At 40.2% G+C, this 19,067-nt stretch overlaps 1 long non-coding RNA gene across 1 annotated transcript in view; it reads left to right on the top strand.

The window, feature by feature from the left end:
• Nucleotides 1-19,067, top strand: part of LOC148216141 (uncharacterized) — a 72,328-nt gene that overhangs the window by 5,381 nt on the left and 47,880 nt on the right. Inside the window, exon 2 of the long non-coding RNA XR_015795924.1 lies at nucleotides 2,444-2,585. This is a non-coding gene — a long non-coding RNA (uncharacterized LOC148216141). The remainder of the gene's footprint in view (nucleotides 1-2,443; nucleotides 2,586-19,067) is intronic.

Consider the following 19,067-nt stretch of genomic DNA (forward strand, 5'->3'; position numbering starts at 1 on the left):
TAGGGAGTGGTGCTGTCCTTACAGGGTAGCATTTGGTGATGTCCCCAGCTTCCTTTTCCTTCCCTCCTGGTATTACCTGTCAGCTGGAAAAATAAATAAATTAATTAAAAAACCCTCAGCAACAACTGTCTGTAATGGGTGCTACACTGGGGATGGAAAATGGTAGAGTCACTTCTGCTTCATCCCACAACTGTCCAGTACTCTATCAGCCAGTCAGAATTGCTATTTGTTTGCTATAGGACTAGATCTCATGGGAGATCAATTGTTCTGTATAAAAAGGGGTGAGGGAGGGGACGAAAGGGAGGGGAGGGGAAGAGGAAGGAAGGAAGGAAGGAAGGAAGGAAGGAAGGAAGGAAGGAAGGAAGGAAGGAAGGAAGGAAATCCAGGAGATTGGTAAACCCATGTAAACACACCACATACACACACACACACACACACACACACACACACGTCAGTTATAGTAGACTGGAGTTCACAGGCCCCAAAATGTCACTCTCCCAGGAGACTGATATGCTAACTAAAACAAAAACAAGAACTAAAAAAAAAGCCTGAACTTCCAGGAAATTGATAAAAAAAAAAGTTACCAGCAGCTAGTCCTTTTTGTTTATTTCTGTCACAGGTGGAAAATAGACATTCATCTGGAAAGCATAGGTCCTCTTGGAAATTGATATTCCTGTTTCAAAAGAAGCTGTTCAGAAAGGCTAGGCAGGCCCAGTGTCAGATCTTTCTCCTGGCTCAAGCCAGGAAGACTGCAGAAGGCAATGCCCAGCCACCAACCAAGGAGCGGGCAGGTTTTGGTCAATAGATCATTGGACAGATCATTGCTCTTAAAAGTGTTATAATCAACCTTATCGCTAAGGCATCATAGATTATTCACACAGCAAGACTTGTCTTGAAAGAAGAGGGAAAGCGCTACTTTAACAACAGAACAACTAAAGGTGGCTTTAGGCTGCCTCTCTAGTGAGCTGGGGATGAGATGGAGGCAACATCCTGAGAACCTGTCTCTTAAGAACAATTAGTAAAGTGCCTTCATGCCATGGTTAAGTGGAGCATGAAGATGACCATCTCTCTGGCCTTTTAAGTGGGGCATGAAGATGACCATCTCTCTGGCCTTTTATGTGGGGCATAAAGATGACTGTCTCTCTGGCCTTGTTGAAAACTGAAAAGCTGCCAGTCTTAATTAGGGCTACCCTATACTGTATGGACAACAGATGGCAACAAGGAGAAAACTCTACTCTTTTGCTATCTATCTAGAAGTTATCTGGATCTTTGCTGCCTAGATATGATACCTGACTTTTAACATCTTACCTGAATTAGGAGCTGAATAATCTTTAAAATATACACCAAAAGTAACTTTCAAAATTTGGAACTAGGCAGATTTCTCCATCTTAATATCTAGGAATCGTCTGGAGGCTCAGTGTTGCTTTAGTCCTGAGGAAAATATTACAGATCCATTGGGTGAAGGAGGAAAAAAAACCCTATCAGTTCTATGGAAAGGTTGTGTGGTCCAAGTAGATGCATCCCTTCTTAACAAGAAACAAGGGAAATAGGAATATATTTTCATAACAGAGTACCTGCTTTGTATTCAGAAGTTCCAGATTCCATCTTTAGCACCTCCGGTTGAATGAACTTTTGTAATTATTTGCCAAATGTATGGGATGGAAGCAAACCAGTCATTCTGAGGATGGTTTAGTTCCCCTGTAACAAGAAATTATTCATAGTGTTCCAGTTTGGAGCCAGTCCATGTCTTGAACACCATGAAGAATCATTTCCAAAAAAAGTATGAACTATCTCCACAGAATAGCTGAACTGAGGTGTTCCAAGAGAAGAACAGCCCAGGGACCATGAGAAGACTGCATTTTGCACATATCCAATTTTTTGCAAAGTCTACATTACCTTCAGGAACTCTGGGAGTCCTGTTGCCTCTCATGAGAAACCACTGAACTGCAAATGGGAATATTCTCAGTGAAAGACTTTCTGACCTGGCTTGGCTTCACCACCTTGATACAGGAGGTCCTTAGATCCTTCTCAGCAGGAAGAACCATTAAAAAGTTTCTGTTCCTCTGAGCCTAGGCTGACCAACAAGGCTTTTCTGAGTTAATATCTACTGTACATTGCTGGGAAAAGCTGATTGGATATGAGTGATTCTGCTCTGTGTGACCAACCACTGAATTTCAGATGGGAACTTTTCAAGGAAATATTTCCAGATTCCATCTTCACTGGATAGGTGTAGAAACTTCTACTTCAGCAAGAAATATGAAAGTCTTCTAGGTGAACCTCATAGAGCAAGAAGAGCTTTCTGAATATCTGAGCATATTGTCTGTATATACAGTGTTAAACAATGCTCAGATATTTTATAAACTTTTTCTTTTTCTTTTTTCCTTGTTATTGTGTGTTATTAATTATGCTTTTTTTTTTTTTTCCTTTTTTTGGTGCCTTCTAGTCAATCTTGACTCCTGGCCACTGCCTGGACTAGTCCCTGCAGTTTTCTTGGCAAGATTTCAGAAGTGGTTTGCCATTGCCTCCTTCCTAGGGCTGAGAGGGAGTGATTGGCCCAAGGCCATCCAGCTGGCTTTGTGCCCAAGGTAAGACTAGAACTCACAGTCTCCCGCTTTCTAGCCTGATGCCTTAACCACTGCACCAACCAGGCTCTTATGCTCATTTTTTTAACCTTTGCTTATAGTTTGTTTTTGCATTTTTGTTGTTAATCAGTTTTCTTTTTCTTTTTATATTTTTGTGTAATTATTTTTTAAAATGTAAGTAAATAATAACCGGAGATGCTGGTGATGGATCCTTATTTAGAGACCTATAGACTGGACAGTATCATATTCAATGCCCTAGTTTAAAGATAAAATAATATAGGTTCTTGCCTGGAGCAGAACAGTGATTCTTAAACTGGCAAGTAATTACCCCCAAGGGATTATTTGGGCATATCCTGGGGGTAATGGGTTAATTTGTAATTGCTTGTTTGCGAATCAAGGATCCAGTTTGGAATGGGTACTGCTGGGACATTGATGTAAAACAACAGAGTCTGGTTTTTTTTGTGGGATAATGGCATTATTTGAGACTGGGTAAGGGGGTTATTGGGCCAAACAGTTTAAGAATCACTGGTGTAGAGTTTAGAAACAGCAGGCAGGGGTGGGGAACTGAGAGGACTAAAAACTGGAAGGTACACAGAAATCTGAGTTGGACCTTCAAACTTGGAGGATCTGAATATCTCTTTGTCTCACATCTCTTTGCTCCTTGGCCCTACTGCTGTCCCCCCACCTTTTGTTTGATTACTCTCCTACAGCTTCTTAGCTTATCTTGTCCTGTCATCTGTAGCTTCATTCAAACAGAGAGACACACTAGAAAAAAATGGGCAAGATGGGTCAAGCCTCTGTGATCTGACTCTGTGAAGCATCTTTCGATGCTCATGCTGTAATTATCCAAGCAGAGTTGGCGTGATCCATGCTAAAGAAAAGGATTAAAAAATACTACAGAGCAAGATGAATGTTCCTCTTCTTTTGAGAACAGCTTGGCCATTGAAAACAACTGTAGAGTAAAACTGAGGCTCAGGAGAAACAAACAAAATAATAATAATGATGATGATGATGATGATGATGATGCAAGCTCTGAGTCTAAGAGTTATATTAGTGGGACAGCAGGCCTGGCAGCACCAAATTTCTCCCAGCCTTTCAGGAACAATAGGGTTCAAATGTTAATTTTTTTCCTTCCTCTTTGGTTTTAGCAGTTGAGGTTGTTAACAGGGTAACACTCAAAAGCCGGAGTCACTACTATCTTACAGTATGATTTATGATTTGCAGGCAAGAGATAAGCATTTTTCTTGCCAGAAAGGGAGACCTTTTTCCCACCCCCATCTTCTTAAAGAAACAGACCCAGGATTGCTCACTAAAAAGAGACAGGGCTACAGGAATGCAGCAGTAACATCTCTAGGAACTGGAATTTTATCATTCACCCAAGGGTGGGGGAGAGTAGCATAAAATCACAAAGTAAAATAAGATCTCAATAGCTTCCTGCTCATTTTGAAACACTACCACCACCATCATCTTGAAACGTATCTGGGTGAAAGCATGATAGCCACGTGTAGTGTGGTGGTTAGGTGTTGGACCACAGAGATCCAGGTTCAACCATGAAAGCTTCCTGCATGGCTTTGGGCTAGTCATGTTCTCCAGTCCAAATTATTTATGGTGGGGGGGGGGTGGCAGGGGCAGATGGAAGAGGAAGTACTTTACCCTGCCTTGAGCTCCTGGAAGAGATGGAAGTGTAATAAACAAATATATTTCTTGGGCAGAAAATTCTACAAGGAGTGAATAGCTGCAATAATGTCCTCCTTTCCTACAACCCTCTTCCTAGCTTCAGTGATCTGACTTGCCTGAAGCAGGAACACATTTAAAAAAAGATCCAGGAAGATCCATATTGGAAAAAGTTTTTCCTTAAATAGCTGGGATTCCAGGCTTTGCACAATTATACCCAGGAAGTAGCCAGGAGCCAGTGTGGGCCAAGTGGAATGAGTATATTATGCTTTCAGTAGTTTGTACAAATTAGCAACCGCTATCAGTAAAGATCTATTCCTGGATCTCATCTGTTTAGCTTGCAAATCACAGCTCTAGCTTACTCACACTGGAGTGTTCAGGACTGCCGGAGCGTATTGGAATATTCACAGCAGCTTCATCTGTTTGCAAGGGCACAGTGACATAAATGGTGTTATTCTTCCAATGCTCTGCAATTGGAAAGGAAGGGAACACACTGGTATTGGGGTCAAGGGGCAGGGCTTGCCAGCAGGTTGGAATCCCACCTGTGCTCACTGATTGGCTGAGCCAGCCGTCAGAGTCATTGAACACTCGGCAGGAGGATATGTGAATGATTAATTGCCCTGTCTTGTGAGTGGAGAGTTCCAAGCAGCAGGATACTCCACATATGTAAATATAAGTGGTCTCCGTGCTATAATGGGGACCAAATGAAATGAATAAAAAGACTTGACAAAAGGACTTGACTTGGAATGTTTAGGTTTTGAAGATTAGTTTCCATTATGTCCCAGTGGGGGCAAAGAATATGCAATGTGGGAAAGAGGCATAGCTGAGTGTTCCTCAAAATGGAATTATCTTACTTCAACAAATCAGAGTTTAGAGAGAGGGAGAGACAGGAGGGAGGGCAAGAAGCTTTTCACAGCCAGAATGGTGGGGAGGAACCCCCAAATCTGGTGCTCCAATTAGTTTTGATTCAAAACAGAACTGAATCAGGCCTTAATGATTATTTGGGTTATGCGGTGTAAGAAGGTGCAAGGGGTGAGAGGAGAGCTGAGAATTCAGCTGAGCTATTAGATTAAAGCCAGAGTGCTTCCATGATTTGGGGGTATAGAATTCGAAGTATCAAATGTGTTTTTGTAATTGGAAATGAATGAAAGATTTGGGGGAGCAGTGAAAAACTGTATGCATTTACCACTGGATCAATCTGGGCTCTGAACCGGATGAATAAGTGAAAATTGCTACTTAAAACCATTGGCCGTTCATGATAAAATAGTTTATATTTTTGAATGGAAGAATCTGAGTTTGGGGCTTGTTCACAGGTTTTAACCAGAATCTTGTTTCTACATTGGTCTATACATTGAAGGAAAATTCTATTGAATATTTATTTTAACGAACCCTTTCCGTGTATTTCATACTACACCTTTCAAAATACAGATTTGAAGGAGTACTTCAGTATAGTTGAGAACCTTATTACAACATTTACAGAAATGCAAAATCTCATGGGCAGCTGTGTTCTGATTTGTAAATTATTCCAAGATTTGCAGGTTTAGTTCATTTTACATGGAGATTTGCAAAGCTTAAATGCATCAAGCTTTATTTATATTGGGATTGCGGGCATGCAAAGCTCTCCTTCAGAAATTTCACTAGCCTTCTAGGAACCCTGTTACTTTTCCTTGAACTCCTCAGACATTATTTCCTAACCAGAACTGAAGAATTCTTTCCAATGTTATCTCAACATGATTATTTTTTTTAAAATGGTACATTTACTCCTTCTTACAGATGCATTTGAAAATAAAAAGAAAATCACTGAATTTTATCAGGCATTTCAACTTGCAATGACTGTCCTCCTCATGTGCTACGGATTCAACTTGGCTAAATTCCAGGGACAATTCAAGTACCGGCTGCAGCAAACTGTGGTTGGATTTGTGTTCTAGAGAGAGATTTAGAGTACGCGTAGTGCTTGAGCATAATTTCAACACATTTCAGTGTTTCCATCAAAAGCAAGTTGATACATTTTCTCCCTTGATCGTATTTCAGTGCTTGTCATTAAAACAGAGATTCTCAGCATGTTTTGTTCACTTTCATATATTGTCTCTCCTCTTTTCTAGAAAGATTAAACCAAGCAGCTTCAGGCTACTTAATGCTAGTTCATGTAAGTAGGCTTTATATCACCTTACGGCAACCTTGTGTCCTTCAGATGTGTTCACCATAATTCCCACCATCCTGAGCTGCACAACTGGAGATGATCGGAATTTCAGCCGGTGCATAGAAAGGCTTTGGAAGGCAGCAAATCACATGGTCCAATTAAATGCATTCCTGGAATTCTTCCCATTTTAAACATTGTCTTAATTTACATCTGCTGTTTGAGACTATTAATTCACGACTTCCTTTTTTTATTTGGCACCATGTGTTACGTATGGCAAGCTATTTTAGGTAGGATTTTGCTATCCTTTATTTGCTGATGTATTTAGAGACATATGTATTTATGTGCTTGCTTATGTAAAATATTTATATTCTGCTTTTCTATCAAAGAAACAGATGGGTCATAATGCAGACATAACCTTATTAATATAAGAAAAGGAATGAATGAAACAATGCAATGAGGTTTTATGATCAGGACTCTTTTCTTGAATTTAAAAATCAAAGCCCTTTGGCAGCACAATGAACCTCCTTGAGACACAGCCTGCCAATTAACCCACCCCGTGCATGGATTCTCTTCCACAAAAGCAGATGCTTCTATGGACATCCTTTTTCACATCAGTTGCAACCCATGTCACCAAATTCTGAACATTACCACATTCTGGACAGTGTTGATCCTAGGGCTTTCCTGCATATTCCAAAGAGATCCAAAATGGGTCTGTTAGCCCAAAATATGTGATGGACCAATGTTCTCACCCATTCCTAGGTGTCCTTCAGCATCTCTAAAAGATGTCTTGGCATGCTGTACTGAAATGGACCCAGTGAATGAGATGCTGCTGCTCCCCAAGGCATTCTGAGGGCTGTTAAACAGCTACTGCTGTTAAGACGTGTCTTCAACTGTTCCCTCAAAATGAATTCTTGGTTCATTTATAAATTTACATAGCTGCCCATCTCACATACATGGCTCTGAACAGCATACAAAATTAAAGAAAAAACCACAAAAATAATACAGCAAAATAACCAGAAACATAACAACAACAATATTTTTTTAAAAAAATCCTTCCTTCAGTCCTATTCCAGCCCTCTAGAGCCACCAGGAATGTCATCTTCTTTATATTCCCCTTTAAAACCATTCCCTTCCATCCCATTCCACCACCTCCACAATGCTATTATTATTTGTGCATAACCAGCCATGATTCAATGATGTACATTTGTGAAAAGGGGGCCATTCAGCCCTTACTGTCACCACTGCTTTTGATCTGGTACTTCACCCTGTTTCCCTAAATGGCAGTGGAGCGGGTTAAAAAAAAAAAAAAAAACTTCCCATTTTCTCACACCTTTGGCAAGAATTCCAGTGCCTAGTAAATAAAGCAGCTGCCTGCGTCCCTCTTAGCAAAAGCCATATATCTGCTCAGAGTTGTGATTTGCACTGTTTATATCCTTTGCCCTTGAACTCTGCTTATTAATGCAATGTTTCTCCAAATGATGCCATATAAGTCTGCTCCAAGCATCTTCAGTGTGAGATGCACACAAAAGCAACTATGGGAGGCCAGGTCAAAGAGGAAAAAGGAGGAGGGCAAGGGGAGGAAGGAAGGAAGGAAGGAAGGAAGGAAGGAAGGAAGGAAGGAAGGAAGGAAGGAAGGAAGGAAGGAAGGAAGGAAGGAAGGAAGGAGGAAAAATAAATGTTAATCAAATTTCATGCAGTGCAGATGAGCTGCTCATATACACAGAATGTTTTTAAACACTTTCACCAATTGTTTCAATATATAATGCAAGGCTCAAACTGCACTTGAACCTCTTTTCTTTTTTATCCAAAGCAGCCACAGGGTTTGCTATCACGATGCATGACTTTCAAAGGCAAGAGAATGTTAACATTACGTTGATCCTCCCAACAATCTTGTAAACCTGGTCAGTCATATCAGCTCTATTTTGTGAATGTAGTCAAGATATTGAGGATGGCTTGTCCATTAGGGCTTTGAAGATTTGGAAGTGATTGCAGGGTGACTTTATCCTTACTCCACTATTCATTAAAGAAGTCGTGTCTTTTTTTAGACTGCAGTGCAAGACTCAGAAAAGATATGTCTACTCCAGAAGTCACACTGAAAATGTGTTGCGTTAATGATTTGATACATTAAAGCAGCAGCAGCAGCAAATATCTTTGGTCAGTAATAAGCAGGAGTCTGGGAAGAAAAACATGGTAGCTTTAATAAGTGACAGGACTAAAACACTTTTTCTGAATCATTTTTGAAGTTTGCACAGTCCTATTGTTTATTGTCACCTGGCAAGTCCTTGGCTAAGTGAGAACAGGACATTTCCTTGCTCATGGTCTTTGTTTCCATCCTGTGTTCAAATTCGTCTTCCAAAAGATTCCTGAAGGTTTACTTCCCCTGCTGTGAAGGCTTCTGTTTTTCTGCTTCATACTTCTCAAGATACTTTTCAAACACAATTGGGACACACTGAGATTTCTGTGGGTGTCCCTTCTTCCTGCCCTAAAAAATGCCATCCACGATGTCTTCCTCTAGGTAGAAAATGTTGCAAAGGAAGTCAGGAAGGCTGCAGAGGGATTAACCCAGAATGAAAGACAGGACGCTGGCATGTTTTTTTATTTATTTACCTCACCAAAGGCAACTTGTTTTATTTCCAAATGCCTTCTGATGTTGCTAGTTCATAAAACCCCTTCAAAAGAGGGGCAGCTGTTTGTGCTTAGGCTGCATGTGGGTGCCAGCTAAATCAATGGTTGTTTGTCCTAATTGAATGCTCAAGATCCTTTTATTGTGAGTTGAAACATCCATCAATTTTACCATGTCAGCCCTTTATTTCACACATTGCGGAGAATCTCCGTGAGGTCATCAGCTATCTGAAATTAAGACATTAGTACTGACCATTGCCCCTCTTTCAATAGGAAATCAATAAGTCCTCCACAGAGACAAGTGGAGGTGGAATTCACAGAAATCACGGACCCTGCTATCAAAGATGCCTTTAGTTTGAGACAGCCCGCCATATTACACAGTGATATCATAGTGACCTAATACAGAAGGGTGGGGCATTTTCACAGTCTTGTCTGTGCAATGTGATGGTTATACTATTCCTCTCCCATAAATCTCTTTCTAGAATTATTTACGATGTGCTAGGAAAGAGGGAGCCTACATTTCCCTTCCCAGTTTTCTCTCAAGCTCACGGAAAGAAATTTACTTTGGAGATGTTTTGAACGGTCTTGTTGGATTTTGTCAAGGGAGAAACGTGATGCTTTTTGCCCTTACTTGAGTGATGAGGGGATTATGGGGAAGGTGGGAGTGTCCTGCCTTTCTTCGTACAATCATTTCTCTAGGTTATGCTACTGTCGTAAGCTCTGCTGTTGAGAAATATGTGAATATTTCCCCCCCCCCCCCTCCTTTCCCTGGAGAAATGGGAAGAAGTCATCATTCTCAAAATTGCTCTGCCTAGAAATATGGGGAAAAAAAATTGCAAGGATATTTGCATCCGGCCCTGTATCAGTCATCTTCAAGAATGACTTTTGTTAAGTGATCAATTATTTAGCTCCCTAATCAGGCATTTGTATTTTTTCGCTGTACTTACTTGTGACAGTGACTGTGTGAAATTCTTTGTTGCTTTGTACTTTTAATGGTCTCTGAGGGATTTTTTTTCTTCGTACATTCCCAGTGAGCTTGATTCCTGCTGACTCTATGGGGTAGGACATGTTGCTTGTTGAAAACAACGTGGAAGTAGTTTGCCTCAGCCTTCTTCACAAATTCATTACAAAATAATAAGTAACTAATGTAGCTTAGGTAGGTAGGTTATGGGAAATGAGGATACATATCAATAAGAGCTCCCAATATAGTTCTGTTGCCCCCCCCCCGTGGAATGTTAATATAATATTATGAAGATATAATGAAAAGTGACAATTATCAAGGAAAAAGAAAGAGTGGATGAGAAGAGGGGGGTGGGAGGAGGGAAGGAAGGGAGGGAGGGAGGGAGGGAGGGAGGAAGGAAAGAAGGGAGAGAGGGAGGAAGGGAGAGAGGGAGGAAGGAAGGGAGAGAGGGAGAGAGGGAGGAAGGAAGATAGGGAAGGAGGGAGGGAGGAAGGGAGGGAGGGAGGGAGGAAGGAAGGGAGAGAGGGAAGAAGGGAGAGAGGGAGGAAGGGAGGGAGGGAGGGAGGGAGGAAGGAAGGAAGGAAGGAAGGAAGGAAGGAAGGAAGGAAGGAAGGAAGGAAGGAAGGAAGGAAGGAAGGAAGGAAAGGGGTAATATTGTTGAGATGGTCCTTGTGAGATGGTGGTTCAGAGTAACTCAATAGACTCCATGAAAGGAGAGTTAGCACACTCTTAACTTAGGATAAAATGAAATTGAATGACATTTTATATCAGGCATGAGAGGTGGTTGTTGTCCTCCCTCCCTGCCCCCAAGATGGTCTAGTTTTCAGAAGAACATCAGTTTTATCCTTCTTTGTCAGGCAGCTATTACCAACACAATGATAAGGTTGATGGTACGCTGCATGCACTGATTAAGGGCATATGGCAAATGTTCATTCATAAGAGAGCAATTTTCCTGCCCAGATAGAAGGAGTTGGAAAGGACAAGGGGAGACAAAAGGTTTTTCCCCCCTTTTTCTTCCCCCTACAATTGATTATTCTGCCTCCTCCCCTCTGTCCGTGTGTGGTTTGTTTATTTGATTTTTTTTTAGCTTTTTGGATGAGTGGAAGCCTGGCTGGTGTCTAAAATGCAAAACATTGCTTTCGCTACATAGTACCATTGATATGAAATGGATGAATTTCTGCTATTAAGAATTTCTTAAAGAAAGGACTTTAGCAAATCCAGTCAGATAATTCTTATTGGCTTGCCTCCGTTTAGGGCAATAGGAATTTGGAACCTAGTTTATGCATCATTTTAAAATTAACAGGAGAATCTATATAGAGGAAGCAGAGTAACAGGAGGGGACTATAATAAATACATTCTTACTCCTGGAGCTATTTGACATGTAACAGACTAAGAATGAATCCATCTAGCATTTGGCTATAAGAATACTTGTGGAGATGCCTTTAAGCAGACCTGGGATAGGGCTAAAAAAACCCTCTGCACTAGTTTGGGTACTTTGCTTCCAGATAAACTATGATAGAAAAAAACATGCAGTGAGATTGAATGGAAGTTACCTTTAACTTCTAAACTGTATGGAGACACCTAAGCTATCTTCCAACTTGGTTCATATTTGGCTTGTCTTTCCTTTAGAATGGGTGGTTGACTGTGCAATACAGTGTGATTCTATGGTCATTCCAGGAAGTGCTGGAGAAGGGAAAAATTGTCTCTACAAAAAGTCCAGGGCACCATGGAAAGAAAGAAAGAAAGAAAGAAAGAAAGAAAGAAAGAAAGAAAGAAAGAAAGAAAGAAAGAAAGAAAGAAAGAAAGAAGAAAAGAGGGAGGGTGGGAGGGAGGGAGATTGTTTTAAAAAATAGCTAGAAGGGATCCTTCAGCTAAAATTAGTTGCCACCATCAAACAAATGAATGGAGCAGTTCTATCTTGATTACTCATCCTTCCTCAATGATGAGATGCTCTGCTTAGCAGGAAGGGGAAGTGTTAGTTGTTAGGATGAAAAGGTGATTGCCCTTTTGACTTCTGACATCAGATGTGAAAGTGCTACCTAAGCAGTGAAATTGAGAGAAAACTTGTGAAAATATCCGGTGAGCAACCTTGATCATGGAACCATTTGCGCTTCTGATGCAAAAAAGACCCTACTGGTTTTTGCCATAATGTCAGCAAAAAAAGCCATTTTTTCTGTGGGTAAAATCCTAAACAAATATCCACAAACCGACATACCTTCACAATTTCCGATATGTCAGCCATGGCAGCATCTCGAGGATTCCTCAAATGGCAGCTACATTGCTGGGAGGCATCAGTTTGGAATGATGAAATAAACAGTCACTGTGCAGAGTATGAGAAGCCATGAAAGGAAGTGACAAAAAGGGAAATGAAAACATAGCATGGGTGGAAAAAAAAAAAGGGGGGGGGGACCAGAAGTATTTATATGTAAATGTTCCAAAACTTACATCAAGGAAAAGTTTATTAGGACATCTATTTCTAGAAGAAAAAGGAAACACAACAGACATAAGAGGGTACATTGGAAAAGGCATGGAATATTAAAAATACATAGAAGGGAGATACATCCTACAGTCAAAAGTGGCTTGTTTTTGAGAAGACTGTTAGAGCTGAGGTGATATAGCAGTTTACATTTCACACAAAAATGACATTTACAGAATGTCCATGGAGCAAACATAATCCACTAAGAGGGAGGGCAGGAAGGATTGCCCTCACTCCAATTGGACTTTGTGGTGACATCACATAGCCGAACCAGATATTGTCCTGGTATCATCAAATGGCTGATGTTGAATGGGTTATTTCATGATTTGATTTGAATGGGGCATCTGATCGCATGTGATCTCTAATTGTCTGAGAGATGTCTTCAGAAAGGAAGGGGGAAAAAAAGGATATTTGTGAAATATCAAAGTAGCATTTTATGAGCTGGTGGTAATTCATGTATGGGATTCACTGCCCCTAGAAATGGCCACCAGTGGATTCAGTTTGATTTTACAATTTGAATTAATGAGGAAAATTAGTCCAGTTCACTTCAGATATTCTAGTGAAATCCAGTTGATTTGATTTGGATTTCCAAATTGATCCAGAGCGAGCTGTTTCTGTGACTGTCAAAATCATTCAGAAAAATAGTCCAAATCCATTCGGAGACATTCAGTCAGATATGACAATTCAAATCAACCTTCCACTTTCAAAAAGTCAATCCCTCCAACGAAAACTATAAATCAAATGCCAAGTAAAAAAAATCCCACATTTTGGTTATTTTAGGTGACTGATACCCTGCACTACTCAATGATTTAGGATTGCTTTTGCTGGTCTTATTATACCTCAGAGGTGAATTTTCTTGTCTGCTTCTTTTCAATCAACTACATTTGATAATATAATTGGTACTTCTTTTCCCTATTTCTCTTGGTGTTCCTCTCTCATTCTTTTTATTTAACTTCAGCTAGCGCTTTCTACCAAATCTGAAATCTCAGCTTCTCTTCCCAGTCTTCTTTTGGGAAGTGTCTGATGACTTTATCTCATATAATCCTGTCTTCCTAAGTCTGAACTAAATTCATAATTTAAAAAGCTCTTAATTTGTAATGTCATTCCCATTTGGTCGCAGGCAGCTGAACAACAACAAAGCTTTCACTTTATGATAACTTTTCCCCACAAAGGGCAAAAACTTTTTCTTTTTTCTTTTTTTTCCCCTCCAAGGATGCACTGCAAGGCAGTTTCTCATGTAAACCATTTATTCAGGACGTTCTGACATCCTAGCATAACAACGGGGTGACAATGGATAACCTTCATCCCCCAGCTCTCTATGGGAGGAACACACTTTGATGGCACAAAGCTGACCCAACAGGGCCACACAAAAGATTGTTGGAAGAAGGAAGGAAGGAAGTTAAACCAAGGTTGTCATTTTTTCTCCCTCTTCTGACACTTTTTAAATTTATATTACTTACAGTCCTTTCAATTAAAGGAACATTAATAAAAAGCTCTTCTGTAGACAAGTCTATAGTCTTAGGAAGGGTGGTGCCACATGAGGAGTTATTTCAGGCTCACTAATTTTCTTTTGCCATCTGTAAAATTGTCTAAACTTGATGGCCTGCAAAAGCTAACATACCTTACTCTACTATTTTATGTGTATGTGTGTGTGTATGTGTGTGTGTGTATGGTGATGGTGGGTAGCTTTAACTGAGTTTGGGTTGATAATTCAAAGTTAACTCTTTGATAAATCAAAACCTAAGGTACGAGTCCCCATCAAAATGTCCGGATGCTTCTGAATTGTCATGTTTAATGTGGACAAAGAGGGACATGTATTAAAAACAGAGGATGCAAAAACAAAAGTATTTACTTTGATTTACGTATAATCCAACGTGTGTGTGTAAGTGTGTGTGTGTGTGTGTGTGTGTGTCTTGGCCTCATCTACTTTTTTTAATCTGGCCCCCAATTTGCCACGTAAAAGACCAAGAACAATCCACAGCCCCAGGAAAGTTGTATGTTCTCCCTCTAGTAGAGGAAGACAGAAAAGGCAATTCTTTAGAGTCTGTCCAATTACTACCAGCATCATGGTTTAATAACAGCAAAGATGGAAGGGTACTCCCTAGGATCACAGTCACAGTGGGGTCCAGAGTATCTGGTTACTGTAGGCTGTCTAAAAAATAATTGTTACTGTTATTATTTCAGCAGGAAAAACTATTGTGGTATTACTAGGCACAGCTTGAAAGCGATGCAGTCCAATATTATATATCTGGAACAAATGTTCTGTTACTATTGTGGAAGGGATTTTTTTTAAAAAAAGTTTGGATGTGGCTGTCAGTTTTCCTTTTTCCTATCTTTTACTTAAAAAAAAAAAACTTTACCTATTTCTCTATCATTTGTGAAGAATTTTGAGTTATTGGGAAGTTCTTATCCAAACATTCCACTAAGAAACGGAACAAGATCGTCACACATCTGGGCCAGCCAAATTCAGTTGTTGCTGCGGTACCCTGCACGCTGAGTGGAACATGTCTGCTGTGTTAAGTAAGGGAGGAAAAAGATTTGGCAACTCTTGTTCAGTACCACAATAGATTATTTGAGTAACTGGGTTTCTGAAATGAGGTCTAAGTGCTAAGCACTCACAGGCCTTGGTCTACCTAGAAGGTTGAATTTCTCCATTTTGTTTCCATTCCCGTTTGATTTAAAAACAACAACCTCAAGTTTTTCTTCTCTTGCTGCTTCTGAAGAAAGCTGCATTTTTGCTAAGAAAAGAGCTGAACTACAGCCTTGTTCACCCCTCACTTACATAGAAAAATCAGACAAAACTTTCGCTTCCTCCTAGAACTTGCAACCTTTGGAGTAGAGATCATTCTAGATGGACTTTGTGTAGTCTAGGGTAAGAGATGTTTTGGTCCAGGGGTACATGTGGCCCCATCTTCTCTTTCTGTCTCTCTTTTGGGTAGCCCTTGGAGCTACCCTGCAACTATTCTTCCTAGTTCTTAAAGTTTTTCATCATAAAATGCTCCTTGCATTAACAGACAAATACATCTCAACATGGTTTACATGAAATGTATCTCCACAGCAAAGTCAATTACTTTGTGTAGGGAGAGTGTGTCTGTTTTTATCTAAGGACGCATTCAAATGACAAAACATAAGTGGTGGTAGAATCGAAAGCCTTGGTAGAATCGAAAGAATCAAATGCTCAGCCTCAGACCCAGAATTCATTTTATGCAAAAGCACAGCACGGCTTTGAGCTGAAGGTCATGTGAGGGTCATGGTTTTAAGTGGATTTCAGACTTGAAATTGCCATAAACGAAGACAATAGGAAGTCAGTGGTGAGGCTGAGGAATAATATTTAGATAATTGTGAGATCCTTCATCCGGGATTCAGAAGAAGTTCAACTCGATTGAACTTGGGCTCAGTAGGAAGTCAAACTTGTGTTTGAAGAGGCCCCCTTGCCTTCAGAGAGTTTGCTGGTGCCGAGAGACAAGCAAAGCATAATGCATCTTCTCGACCTTGGTTCTGGAGGAAAATCTATAGAGGAAACCAAACAATAAATAATCCAAATTATATTTATAACGGCTGTGGCAACCCACATACATATTGGTGGGGAGAAGGGGAGGAGGACGTTTTCACATTCGTAACAACTTGAGGCCCTTTAATTCCAGCCTTTGCCAAAACATGCTTAGCGGATGTCTCTTCTGGGCGCGTGTGCATTTAATTCGGTTGCTGTAATAAACATATATATATATATATATATATATATATATATATATATATATTTCTCCCCTCCCCCACAAGAGGACAGAGCAGTGGCTATATAAAAGGACATAAAATGACACATCTTCCATCTTCCAGCAAATAAAAAAGCTATCAGCTCATAACAAGGCGGTGATAAAAGGTGCTGAGGCCAGTAAGATTAAGACTTTGTAATAAGGTTCGGGCGCCAAAACTGACAGCCATTTTCTTTTATATTTATCATGTCTTCACATAGGGGTGAGAAGCCATGGCTCTCTCCCATTGCCAGCCAGAATTTATGGCAGCACCATTATTAGGAGATTGAGCCAAAATGGGATAGAGGTCCTTTCTTTCTTTCTTTCTTTCTTTCTTTCTTTCTTTCTTTCTTTCTTTCTTTCTTTCTTTCTTTCTTTCTTTCTTTCTTTCTTTCTTTCTTTCTTCTTTCTTGTTTCTTTTTCTTTCTTTCTTTCTTTCTTTCTTTGGAACACCACAATAGCCTCTTCCATTATGAAGCTGACAGCTTTGTCAGTGCTTAGCACAGAGTCTTGTCGAGTACTTTAATGTCATTAGCACTATTTTCTTAATGTGTCTGCTGCTTCCAGCAGCCTGAAAAATATCATAGATCATCCCAAAGAGGAGAAAAGACGTTATCTCACCCCACAACCCTGTTTTGAAGTCCTCTAGTCAAGTGACTCTCTTGGGGAGCATGGATTTGTCCCTCCTTGATTTTATTGCCATATCCGGGGAGGGGGGGCATTTTAATCAAAATAATGGGGCCATTTCTCTTTATTGATTAACAAGTAAATATGTATAAATATGTAGTTAGGCTGAGCAGCCATTTTAGGGGATATTGGAAACAATATAATTAATAGCTCTATGGCAACATTATTGGGTGTTTGTCTTGATGCTGTACAACTGTATCCAGCCTCTCCTTGTTTTTTTTTCCCCCCTGATGTTGCCAAGGTGTTTGCACATTACATATACGGGGTCAAAGGTCACAGAGAATGAGCTCCATTCTTATTTGCTGCATGCCCTGTCCATTCAACCTTATCACCTCAAAAGGATGTAAATGTGCAGTTCAGGAACAAAATGCCACTGTAGTAGCAGTCGATTATAATAACCACGATATTAGAAGATTGCATACATTTCTGAACATCGCTGGAAGGCCCATTAGGATATATTTAATTCTAGGGAGTGAAATGTAATCGATTCATAACTCTCTGCTTTTAGTACAATTGCTCCAGTTCTATCTTATGGATAGGTGGAATGGGTTTATAATTTTTGAGGAGGGAAGGAAAAAGTAGAAATAGAAAATCAAGAAATGGGGAGAAGTAATTATGGTGTTGATTGTGGAACATCCAATGAGGACACATGCAGAGATGTCCACGGCAGGGAGGGGATAAACTTTGTCAAGATGGTGGCCAGAACCATGTGATCAACCCCCTCTTTTTTTTACATGTGTTGCAACAGACATGAAAATGGGATGGGGCTTTCATCACATAGTTTTGGGGGGGGGAACACCTCCCCATAGACACCCTGGATACATGATATATTTTGCCTCACATTGGAAGATGGAAAGTCACATATACATGTAATATGTAATATATGCGAAACGAAGGAATCGGTTACATTAAGAATTAATGGGAGGGTAGAAAATTGCTTATATGTAATACTTTACATTGAATACATGCAATATGAAGAAATTAATTAATTAAAGCAGAAACACAGCCACGATACTGTTGACTCTATTTTTCATCAGATTGCAGTTATTAATTACTAAATTTGCAAAGCAATGTTTTGAGCCTTGCGGCATGCGAAGGATTGAAAATACAATGTTGTATAACCCAACCACCACTGTGAATCAGTTCACAACTTGGGGGCGATTGCACCCATCCTTACAGTGTCTATTTATGGGCTTGATACTGTTTCCGTAAAGTCTCCTAGATTGTTGGAGTACACCATCCATCATTCCCAACCATACATATAGAAGAACCTGTACCTGAAGCCATCCAGAAGGCACCATGTTGGAATCAGCCTAAACTTTCCCAGTTATTTTTGCATCCACTAAGACAGGGTCATCTAGAGGGGGAGAGTCAAAAAATCAAGGTGCTAGACATGCTTAGGCAAATGAAATCCCATGTATTTTTTTTTTAACATGCAATGCACATAAAGAGAGGTGGAGCTTTGATTGTGCAGTCAGAGCCCCCATCTTGACTTTTTAACCCCCCCCCCCCTGTGGATTTCTCTGCCCTGAGATACATCTTTCTCTCATGAAGCAAGTGCCTTCACTTGGTTTTTACACATCAAAGCTTGAAATGAAAGGGGCCTTGTTGGCTTGGACGCCATGCACCGCATCTGCCAGAGGAGCCCTGGTTAATTTCATGACATCCCAAAAGGATTTAATTAAATAACCCCCCTATAAAGGGTGAGCCCAGGCATGTACCAGTTTTCTTAAAGTTACTTTTCATGTGCCATACCGACTTTCTCAAGGTTATTGCTTTCATAATCACCCTTACTGCATTCTTGCCTATAAAAATAATCTCCTATATCCATCACACTTCTTACCTTCATGCTGGAAACAAGCAAGTGCCAACAGAAGATGTTCATATTTGGAATTGACCCTGGGCTGTGTTTGGATTGCACAGGAGATTTAATGGACATTCTGATCCTTATGTTTGGGCTATCACAGCCCAGTGTTTGATTCAGATGAATATCCGCAGACGATTTGCCTTACGTGGGGGACAGATTTATTTATTTATTCTTTTGTTTTGAATGGGCCTCACATGCTTTTGAGAAAGAGAGGGCGCTCTTAAGGTGGGCTTCAAGAAATATTAGGATATTATGGGATGCTTTTTTAAAAATTCTTTTTGCCCCCCAGCCAGTGTTAGGGACGCTTAA

The sequence above is a fragment of the Python bivittatus genome, unplaced genomic scaffold (genome assembly GCF_059951505.1).
Source record: "Python bivittatus isolate LINGU-HERP-01145 unplaced genomic scaffold, Pbiv_v1 ctg000210_np1212, whole genome shotgun sequence".
In the NCBI taxonomy this organism is placed as follows: Eukaryota; Metazoa; Chordata; class Lepidosauria; order Squamata; family Pythonidae; genus Python; species Python bivittatus.